The sequence below is a fragment of the Mus pahari genome, chromosome 14 (assembly GCF_900095145.1).
Source record: "Mus pahari chromosome 14, PAHARI_EIJ_v1.1, whole genome shotgun sequence".
Lineage (NCBI taxonomy): Eukaryota > Metazoa > Chordata > Mammalia > Rodentia > Muridae > Mus > Mus pahari.
This window is the reverse complement of record NC_034603.1, coordinates 64,681,456-64,691,894: the sequence shown is the minus strand read 5'-3', so window position 1 is coordinate 64,691,894 and position 10,439 is coordinate 64,681,456. Positions and strand designations below refer to the sequence as shown.

The 10,439-nt window shown below is 41.3% G+C and overlaps 1 protein-coding gene across 1 annotated transcript in view; it reads left to right on the top strand.

Annotated features, from left to right (window-relative positions):
• Npepps (aminopeptidase puromycin sensitive) overlaps positions 1–10,439 on the top strand; it is a 79,482-nt gene that overhangs the window by 14,397 nt on the left and 54,646 nt on the right. The gene's annotated exons all lie outside the window — the stretch shown is intronic.

Sequence of the window (10,439 nt, the reverse complement as noted above, 5' to 3'; positions counted from 1 at the left end):
TTTTTGTTTTTTGTTTTTTCAAGACAGGGTTTCTCTGTGTAGCTCTGGCTGTCCTGGAACTCACTCTGTAGACCAGGCTGGCCTGGAACTCAGAAATCCGCCTGCCTCTGCCTCCCGAGTGCTGGGATTAAAGCATGGGCTACCACTGCCTGCCTGTATTCTTTTTAAAAAGATCTCACCACCTTGAACCTTGAGATAGTAAGTCTTGCTTATAATTGGGAAAAATACTTGATGAGCCCAAGTGTTTAAGGTTAGAAGTTGGATGATGGTGTTAGTCATGAGGATATTAAAAGAGTCATGATGTATTTTTTGTGGGAGCCCTATTAGCATCTTTAAATGAGAACTAGTGTAGAAGTGTAGTTTTGGGAAGGTTGGAATAGTTTTGAGGTTCAGAACTTCTTTTTCTTTTGTGTTTACCTTGCCATTCCTTGTCAGAATATTTTATTGGTTAATTGTAGAAAATCTCATTTGACATAGATAAAATTACCAGTATTTTTCTTAGTTTCTATTTTTTATTCTTCTGCTTTACATTATGTTGAAATGAAGCATACAGGTTTCTTTTAAGGTCTAGCATTTGTGTTATGACTTTTTTTTTTTTAAAGATTTATTATGTATATGAGTACACTGTAGCTGTCTTCAGACACACCAGAAGAGGACATCAGATCCCATTACAGATCGTGGTGAACCACCATGTGGTTGCTGGGAATTGAACACATAAATCTCTGGAAGAGTAGTCGGTGCTCTTAACTGCTGAGCCATCTCTCCAGCCCATCATGACTTTTTCTTAAGACATCTTAAAGTAGAAAGATGAGGTAATAGTGGTTGCCCATACTGTTGCTACAGTTAGCTTATGCTCACTAGTTTGTGAAGTAGAACTGTGTGCTACATTTTAACTTTAGAAAAACAAATTCTTCAGATAGACTTGAATGAGTGTGGACTTTTGAAAGATTGCTTGGTAAATGAAAGGATGATCAATTTCTTCACTTCTGAGGAAAAGTGGAAATACTTGAGATAGTTCCATGGAGACTAGCTTTCAGTTAAAGAACATCTCAATATTTTTTGTTTAAAGAAAAGAACATTGCCATTAATTATTTCCTTATTTAGTTAGCCCATGTGCTTTGTGCTATGGAAGATAGAAACTCCCAGAATCATCATTCTTTCTCTCTAATTCTGTGTGCACTGGTGCTTTCCCTGCATATGTCTGTGTGAGGGTGTCTGATCTCTGGAACTGGAGTTACAGACAGATGGGAGCTGCCATGTAGGTGCTGGGAATTGAACCCTGTTCCTCTGAAAAGCAGCCATTGCTCTTAACCAATGAGCCTTCTCTCCAGCCCTGTCACTGTAGGGTTTTAACTGTTAATGAGCCATCCAGTATAGATAGGCAAATCTAGTAAAATAAACATGTACCCTTTAGTAGCTTACTTAAAAACCAAGAGCTAGCACAGGAGGAACAACAATACGAACTAACCAGTACCCCAGAGCTCCTGGGACTAAACCATCAACCAAAGAAAACACATGGTGGGGCTGGTGGCTCTAGCTGCATATGTAGCAGAGGATGGCCTAGGTAGTCATCAATGGGCGGAGAGGCCCTTGGGCCTGTGTAGGTTCTATGCCCCAGTATAGGGGAATGCCAGGGCCAGGAAGTGGGAGTGGGTGGGTTGGTGAGCAGGGGGAGGGGAGAGGGGACGGGAGTTTTCAGAGTGGAAACCAGGAAAGGGGATAACATTTGAAATGTAAATAAAGAAAACATCTACTAAGCCAGGTGGTGGTGGTGCACACCTTTAATCCCAGCACTTGGGAAGCAGAGGCAGGCGGATTTCTGAGTTTGAGGCCAACCTGGTCTACAAAGTGAGTTCCAGGACTGTCAGGGCTACACAGAGAAACCCTATCTCGAAAAAAAAAAAAAAAAGAAGAAAATATCTACTAAAAAGGTACAAAAAAATCCCCCCAAACAGCAAGAGGCTGAGAAGGTGGTTAAGGACACTGTCTGTTCTTCTAGAAGTCCTGAGTTCAATTCCCAACATCTGTGTGGTGACTCACAACCATCTTTAATGGAATCTGATGCCCTCTTCTGGTGTCTCTAAAGACAGAAACAGTGTACTCATGTACATAAAACAAATAAATCTAAACAAACAAACAAACAAAACCAAAAAAAAAAAAACCCAAACAGTTCCCTACCAAACTGGAGGAAAGGAGCAGAGGGTTCATCGGGTTTGGTGTGTGTGTATCTGAGTGGCTAAGATGGCAGTGACCTGCACTGGAGTAGCCTGACAGTGCTCTCACCTTGCAAGCAGCAGGGCAATTCCTGCTCAAGGCGTAGGATCTGTAGAGAGACTCTGATAAAACATTGCTGCTTTAAGATACTTAAAATCTTTTCCACCTGGCGGTGGTGGCGCACGCCTTTACTCCCAGTGCTTGGCAGGCAGAGGCAGGTGAATCTCAGAGTTTGAGGCCAGCCTGGTCTACAGAGTGAGTTCCAGGACAGCTAGGGCTATACAGAGAAACCCTGACTTGGAAAAACAGAAACAACAGAGTTTTCCTTCAGATCTAAACGTGCTAAAGCACGTTTCTCAATCCTTTTGTCCTGTAGTGTCAAGAGACACCCAGAGTCATGCCTGAGCTCATTTGATATAAGAATGTAGTTTACAAAGTGGTAATTTTATTGATTTGATTCCCCCACCCCCACCCCCTGCCCGGAGACAGGGTTTCTCTATGTAGCCCTGGCTGTCCTAGAATTCACTCTGTAGACCAGGCTGGCCTCGAACTCAGAAATCCGCCTGCCTCTGCCTCCCAAGTGCAGGGACTAAAGGTGTGTGCCACCACTGCCTGGGTGATTTGATATTTTAAAGTGCATAAGGATCAGTGATAGATTAAGCCTCTGTACACACACAAACACACACATACCCATACATACACAAGACAAATAGTTATAAATTTGATCCAGCTCTTTCCAGAGCTATTTTTTGGTTATAGGGACCATTTTAACCTAACTAATCACATCAAGTACCGATTAATACTTACGATTGATTACTTTCTGTAAGACTGATTCAGCCATGCATGGTGTCCTGTACCTTTAGTCCCTGCTCTGTAGAAGCAGAGGAAGGTGTGTCTTGTATGAGTTCCCGACAAACTGGTTCTATATAGTCAGTTCCAGTCCAGTTAGGAGTACCAGGAGTACATAGTGAGACAGAGACAGACAGACAGACAGAGAGGTGGGGGAGGGGGAGGGAGAGAGAGATATATATATAGAGAGAAATCATTCAGATATTAGGAGCCACTAACGTTTGATGCTTAAAAGTAAAACCAAGTAGAAAAATACTGGAAACCATGAAGTTGCTGCAATGTAAGTTTTTAATAGGTGAGGTCATCTTGTGATATGTGCGTTAACCCTGAGAAACCGATAGACTCTAAGGCACTGTATTTTAAGCATGGTTAATTTAAAACAACTGAGATCTTACTCAGCAAAAATGGCTGAAAACTCTTTTTTTACTGTTCTACACTTCAAGGGTTGGTGAAATTCTAGCACTTAAGCCAGTGCAAGGAGTGTACCTCCCTATACAGGGCAGGGTTAGTGTTGTCATCAGCGTCTGCAAGAAAAATACGAAACTCTTGAGTGCCTGAACTCAGGTCCTGACAGGTAACCAGTCTTTTAATTTATCATTAATAGACAGATTGAGTAAAGCCACGTAGAAAAGGATCTTTGGAAAGTTTTGTGCTGGTTTTTGTCTGAGCGTATCCTTCAGATAATCTGCTTGCAGTGTTAGTGTGTGGGAAAGGATTTCCCCGGTGAAGTATGTCTATTCAAAGCTCTAGTGCATAGTTCCAGATTTACCAGCATCACCTTGGCCTGTCTGTCTAAGCTTGACCTAAATTACACTGTTCTTTAAGTACAGTTGTGTATTTGAATGTATGCTTATGGAAGTGTGCATATATTTAATGTAATAAAAGGGTATTGCCAAATACATCATCAGAGCAAATTGTTAAACCTTCACTTGATTGTAAGCCATTGTCTAACTCTTAGTAATGTATATTCTATCATATATAGATAGATAAATACACTAGTTACCTTCTTTGAAGTTGACTTAATGTCATTATTCTCAAATATTGTGTAGCCCTCATAATGGGAAGACTGAGAAGGATAAGTGACACTATGCTACCCTCCCAGCCTCTGTTGAATCTTGTGAACCCACATGGTGGAAGGTGACAGAATTAGTGTGTTGTGGTGTGCCGCCCCTAGAAAATGATGCTTAAAAAAAGAAAATATTGCTGGACGTGGTGGCACACGCCTTTGATCCTAGCACTTGGGAGGCGGAGGCAGGAGGATTTCTGAGTTCGAGGCCAGCCTGGTCTACAGGGTGAGTTCCAGGACAGCCAGGGCTACACAGAGAAACCCTGTCTTGAAAAAACCAAAAAAAAAAAAAAAAGAGAGAGAAAATATTTGTGGTTGGTGTGTAGTTCAGTGGTAGAATACTTGTGTAACATGTGCAAGCCCCTAAATTTCATTCCTACTGCATAAATACTGAAATATTCAGAATTTTTCAGTCAGCTCCTTTTGGTAGAATTTTAGACGGCTTTGTGTGGAGAGGTTGGGCCCATGACTACCAGGGCTGGACCCCTCCTCACGCACTCCCTCACACTCAGTTATGCCTTGCCCTCCTTACTTTCAGAGAGGTTTTGTTTTGTTTCATTTTGGTTTTTGTGAAGGGGACACACTATACAGTCAAGACTGGCCTTTAACACGTAACAACCTCCTACTTCATCTTTTTACTTTTTGAGACAGGTTTTCTCTGTGTAGTCCAGTCTGGCCTCACATTCAGAGATCCACCTGCCTCTGCCTCTAAAATGGTGGGATTAAAGGCGTACACCACCACTGCCCCCCCCCCTCTTTTTTATTTTTTTCGAGACAGGGTTTCTCTGTGTAGCCCTGGCTGTCCTGGAACTCATTTCGTAGACCAGGTTGGCCTCGAACTCAGAAATCTGCCTGCCTCTGCCTCCCAAGTGCTCGGATTAAAGGCGTGCGCCACCATGCCCAGCTCTTTACCTTTCATGAGTATGAAGTATGAAGTGCTCCTCCTTTTCCTTTTTTTTTTTTTTTTGTTTACTTTTGTCTGTGGTTTATTTTTTCTGAATATAGTGAGTTTGGAGAATGGCAATATAATTCTCTTTGTCCCATTGCTCTTTTGAGGAATGGATAAAGTTATGTGTGACTGACACTCCAGACTACCGTGAGGACCTGTGTTCTAAGTTAGATGGCTACCTTATCTCACTTATATCTTTACTTTCAGAGCTATTTTAGGTTAACAGCAGAATTGAGAAGAAAATACAGAGTGCCCATATAATCCCTGTTCCTGTGCACTCAACAGCTTCTTCTAATGTCAGTATGCTGTACCAGAGTGCAATTAGTGGTTCCAGTTGATGAATTTCCTCTGAAACATTGTCATCTAACGTCTGTTTATGCTTCAGTCTTGGTGTTCCGTGTGTGGGTTTTGACAAATGAATGATGACAAGCATCCACCATTGTCGAACCAGATGGAACTGCTTTCCCCCCTAAAAACCATCTCTACTCTACCTGTCCATTCCTCCCCATCTATCTCCTGATAGCCACTAATCTTACTACTACTGTGTCTATAGGTTGTTTGATTACCAGTATTTTTAAATATAAATATATACCTCTCTCTTTGTGCATATGATTGTAAATGCTCACAGTGGCCAAGGATTTGGGATATCATTAGATACCCTTGGTTACAAGTGATTGTTGGGAATTGTTCTCTGGGTGAGCAGTATGTGTGCCTAACTGGTGAGCCATTTCTAGCCCAGTGCCCATACTTTTGTCTTTTCTAAAATAACAATTGGAATCATGCAGTATACAGTTTTCCCAATTGGCTCTTTTTGCTGTAATAGTATACATTGGGATTTTTTTTTCCATGCCTTTTTGTGGTTTAATAACTTGTTTCCTTTTGAATAATATTCCAGTCGGGTGTGGTGGCACAAGCTCTTGAAAGGCAGAGGCAGAGGTAGATGGATTTCTGTGAGTTGTGCCAGTATGTTCTACACGGCACAGGCTAGCCAGGGCTGCATAGTGAGATCCTGTCTCAAACAAAAAAAGTCTGCTTTTTTGCATAGGCTACAATTTATTCACTTACCACTATGTTTTGCTTGCTTCCAAATTTTAGCAGTTATGTGTCAAGCTGCTGTCAACATTCACATTCAGGTTTTTGTTTGAACTTAAGGTTTTAAAGTCCTTTTTATTTTATTTTATTTTATTTTATTTTATTTTATTTTATTTTTTATAAATACCAAGGAGTATTTCTCTGTCTCTTTCTGTCTCTGCTTCTCTCTCCCTTATTCCTTTTTTCAGATCTTCTCACTACAAAATTAAGGCTGGCTTTAGAGTGAGAGTCTTCTTGCCTCAGACTCTCTAGCCCTCAGAACATTTTTTAGTAGTTATAATCAACACTGTGTTAAGTGCTTATATAAAGTGTAATAAACATTTAATTTTCTGGTGTTTTTGTTGTTTATTTTTTTGAGATAGGGTCTCACTATGTAGTCCTGGCTGTCCTACAAGTTGCTGTCGACGAGGCTGAACTCACCTCACAGAGATCCGCCTGCCTCTGCCTCCCAAGTGCTGGGATTAAGGTGTGCACCACCATGCCCAGCTATATCATTTATTTAATTTTTAAACAATTGAGTACATTATGATATTATTTTAATCTTAGAGGTGTAGAAATAGTATGAAATAGTAACTTGTGTCTGATTGCATTTTTCTGTTCCTATACACACATGACCATGTGTTCTAGGTTAGCACTGTCAAGCACTTAGCCTTTTTCTTCCATGTTAAATATGAATTTTTCCAAGTGCTTTTAGACAAGATCTTACTGTGTAGCCTAGGCTAGCCTCTAACTCAGCTTCTCTAGAACTCAGCCTCTAGAATTCTGGGTGTGTAGGCATGTATCATGCCTAACTGACCTTTAAAACACTTTTCAGTAAAGTTTAAAATAAGTTTGTAAGACAAACATTGTGGCCCATTGAAATCCTGACACTCAGGTTGCTGAGGCAGAAGGATTGAGAATTTGAAGCCTTTCTGGGCACCATATAAAGAGTATGATCTTGTCTCAGTGAAATGAGAAAATAATATAAAAATGTGTTTATACTTTGTGTATAGTTGTGTCTACTTAGAAGATTTACTTTAAAGATTTATTTACTTTTTGGGAGTAGAGAGATGGCTTATGGTTGAAAGATGGCTCAGTGGTTAAGAACACTTGTTCTTGGAGAAGACAACTCATATGTTGGTTCACAACTATCTATAACTCCAGTTCCAGAGGATCCAATCAATGCCCTTCTTTTTTTTTAACCTCTGGTGGCACCATCCAGTCAAAATAGTCATACACATACGTATCCATGTGTCTGTTTATTATGAATGAGTGAATATATGTAGTTATGTATATTTGTATGAGTAAATATATGTATGTATTTTTGTATACTGCATGTGCTAAAGAGTTGATCCCACAAACACGCTGCCTCACAGCTGGTGGTAACACTAGTTGTAGGGAATCAAATGCCCTCTTCTGGATTCTTCAAGCACCCAGCATATATGTAGTACAGGCGAAATACCCATACAGATAAAATAAGAATAAATTTTGTTTCACTTTGTTTTCAAGACAGATTTTCTTTATGTAGCCCTGACTGTCATAGAACTTGGTGTGTCTGGTCTCAGATTTGCAGAGATCTCTCTCTGCCTCTGAGTGATGGATTAAAGGTGTGAGCTACCAGGCCCAGCTTGATGTGTAAAGCCTTATGTTAACCTCAAGAGCACAAAAAAGAGAGAGAAAAAAAAATCTTTCTGGCCTGGAATATATCTGGTAGGGTGATTACAAAGCTTTCATAGGGGCTCTTGCCTGTGTGAATGCATGTATGTATGTATGTGTATATATATATGCATGCATGCATTTTTGTATATCATATGGGTGTCTGATCCCCATAGAGTCCAGAGAAGGAATCGTGTCCCCTGGAACTGGAGTAGTTACAGATTGTGAATAGCTAGCGTGTTGGTGCCGAGGACTGACCGAGCCGGGCCCTGGTTGAACAGCGCGTGCTTCTCACTCCTGAAACATTTCTTAGGGCCTCACAAGACTTCATTAAAATGGGAATATAGGAGCCAGTAAGAGCACTGACTGCGCTTCCAGAGGTCCTGAGTTCAATTCCCAGCAACCACACGGTGGCTCACAACCATCTGTAATGGGATCTGATGCCCTCTTCTGGTGGTTCTGAAGAGAGTGACAGCGTAGTCACATACATAAAATAATTATTTAAAAACAAACAAACAAACCAAAAAAACCCTAAATGGGAATATAAGGTGTTCTCAGCTCAGTGAGCAGCCTCTGCCTCCCAAGTGCTGGGATTAAAGGCGTGCGCCACCACGCCCAGCTTTACCTGTGCTTTTAATCTCCCAACTCCTCCAGGTCCTCACAGCAGCTTCTTCAGTTTTGATGACTGTTAGCAACTCACAGATGTCAGGGAGTTCTTTCTGGTTTATTATAAGGATACAGGTGGCTCTGTATATAGTAGCATGCATGGTGGGAGAAGCCTGTAATCCCAGTGCTTAGGAGGCAGAGGCAGGTAGATTTCTGCGAATTCAAAGCCAGTCTGGTTACCTAGTGAGATCCTTAAAACAAGCAAAAACAGAATAGGGGGGAAAAGCTTATCTTTCTCTTGGGTTTTCTCTGTCTGGAAGCTCTCTGAACTTTCTTCTTTTTGTTTTTAAACTTGCTTATCTAATGCTAATGAATTGGTGAGAAAAATCCAGGAAAGCCTAGCCAGGTTCCTCTTGGCATCTCAGTGTATCAGACATGGCATCTTGTGAAATGGTGGGGGTAGAGAAAGACAGGGAAGATTAAATTATGCCTAATTAATTAAGACCTAATTTGGGGATGGAGTTATGAAGTACTGGTATTGGGTAAAACTCCAAATACCAGTAGATTATTATGGCCTAATAGGCAACAGAATAATAGTATTAAAGAAGAGACAGACAGAGACAGACAGATGAATAGAGGGATATCTACAGTGAGGATTATTCTTTTTTTTTTTTTTCCCTTTTTAAAATTTGGGTCTTGTGTAGCCAAGGTTGGCTTTGAACACACCATGTAGTGTTGCAAGATATTTGATCACACTGTGAACTCTGAGATGGTGTTATTTACAGAAAAAAACCTGTTTCTAGTTCTGGTGTGGCTCACCTCTAGCACACACTTTTAATTTCTCTGGCTGGAGTATAAAACAGTCCCTTAGTACACACCTTTAATCACAAACAAGGTAAAGTTAGTTTGTAGAAGGAAACATCCATGTTTGAAAGTGATGTCCAATTGGGTGGCAGGCAAAGTGACGAATCAGGAAGATTTGGCAGAATAGGATACGCCCAACTCTAACTAGGAGAGGGAAGGTGCTTTATGAGCCAGAAGGTTAGAATAGATTGCCACAGATAGTTTGAGACCAAGCAGAGCAAAAAGTCAGAGATACCAAGAGAAGCTGGATTGAGTCAGTTGGCATGAAGAGGAGTTTTGAACCAGAACAGAGAGTTGACCAGCCAGCCAGAGTTCAGAAAGAATTAGAAAGAGTGTTCTTCTTCAGCACTACCTCTCAGAGCCTGAACGCATTCTAGGACTAGATAAGAGTATATGAAGGCTAGGAACTCCAGGGCTAGGCCTAGGTTAGCAGACAGAGGCAGTGAGCCTTAATATAGGAGATTAAAAAGTTACTTTTATGGGACTGGAGAGATGACCCAGGAGTTAAGAGCACTGGCTTCAATTCCACAGGTCCTGAGTTCAATTCCCAGCAACCACATGGTGGCTCACAACCATCTGGGCTAGGACCTGATGCCCTTTTCGATGCTCTCTTCTGGTGTGTCAGTGGTGGCGAACTCATCATCAAAGGCTCCTTTAAAATTTTACAATGTAGTTGTGATTGACATTGAAATTCTGAGTTGGGTTTGCCTCATGAGTCCCAGGACTTGAGTTATACTTATAACCATGTCTCATGTTAGTGCTGGGGATAGGACCCAAGGCTTCATGCATGTTAAAGAGGCACCAGATCTACACTCTCAGCCCTGTGAAGATTGTTCTTAGAAGTGCTAGAACAGATCTTTAAAGAGGGAGTTGTGGGCTGGAGAGATGGCTCAGTGGTTAAGAACACTGACTGCGTCCTCCGAAGGTCCAAGTTCAAATCCCAGCAACCACATGGTGGCTCACAACCAACCATCCATAATGAGATCTGACTTCCCAGCTATAGTACACTTAAATATAATAATAAATCTTTAGGATGGAGCGAGTGGGGCTGACCGGAGCCAGCAACCTTCATTCCCAGCAGCCACATGGTGGCTCACAACCATCAGTACAGCTACAGTGTACTCATATACAAAAAACAAAAAGAGGAAGCTGGGCATGGTGGCG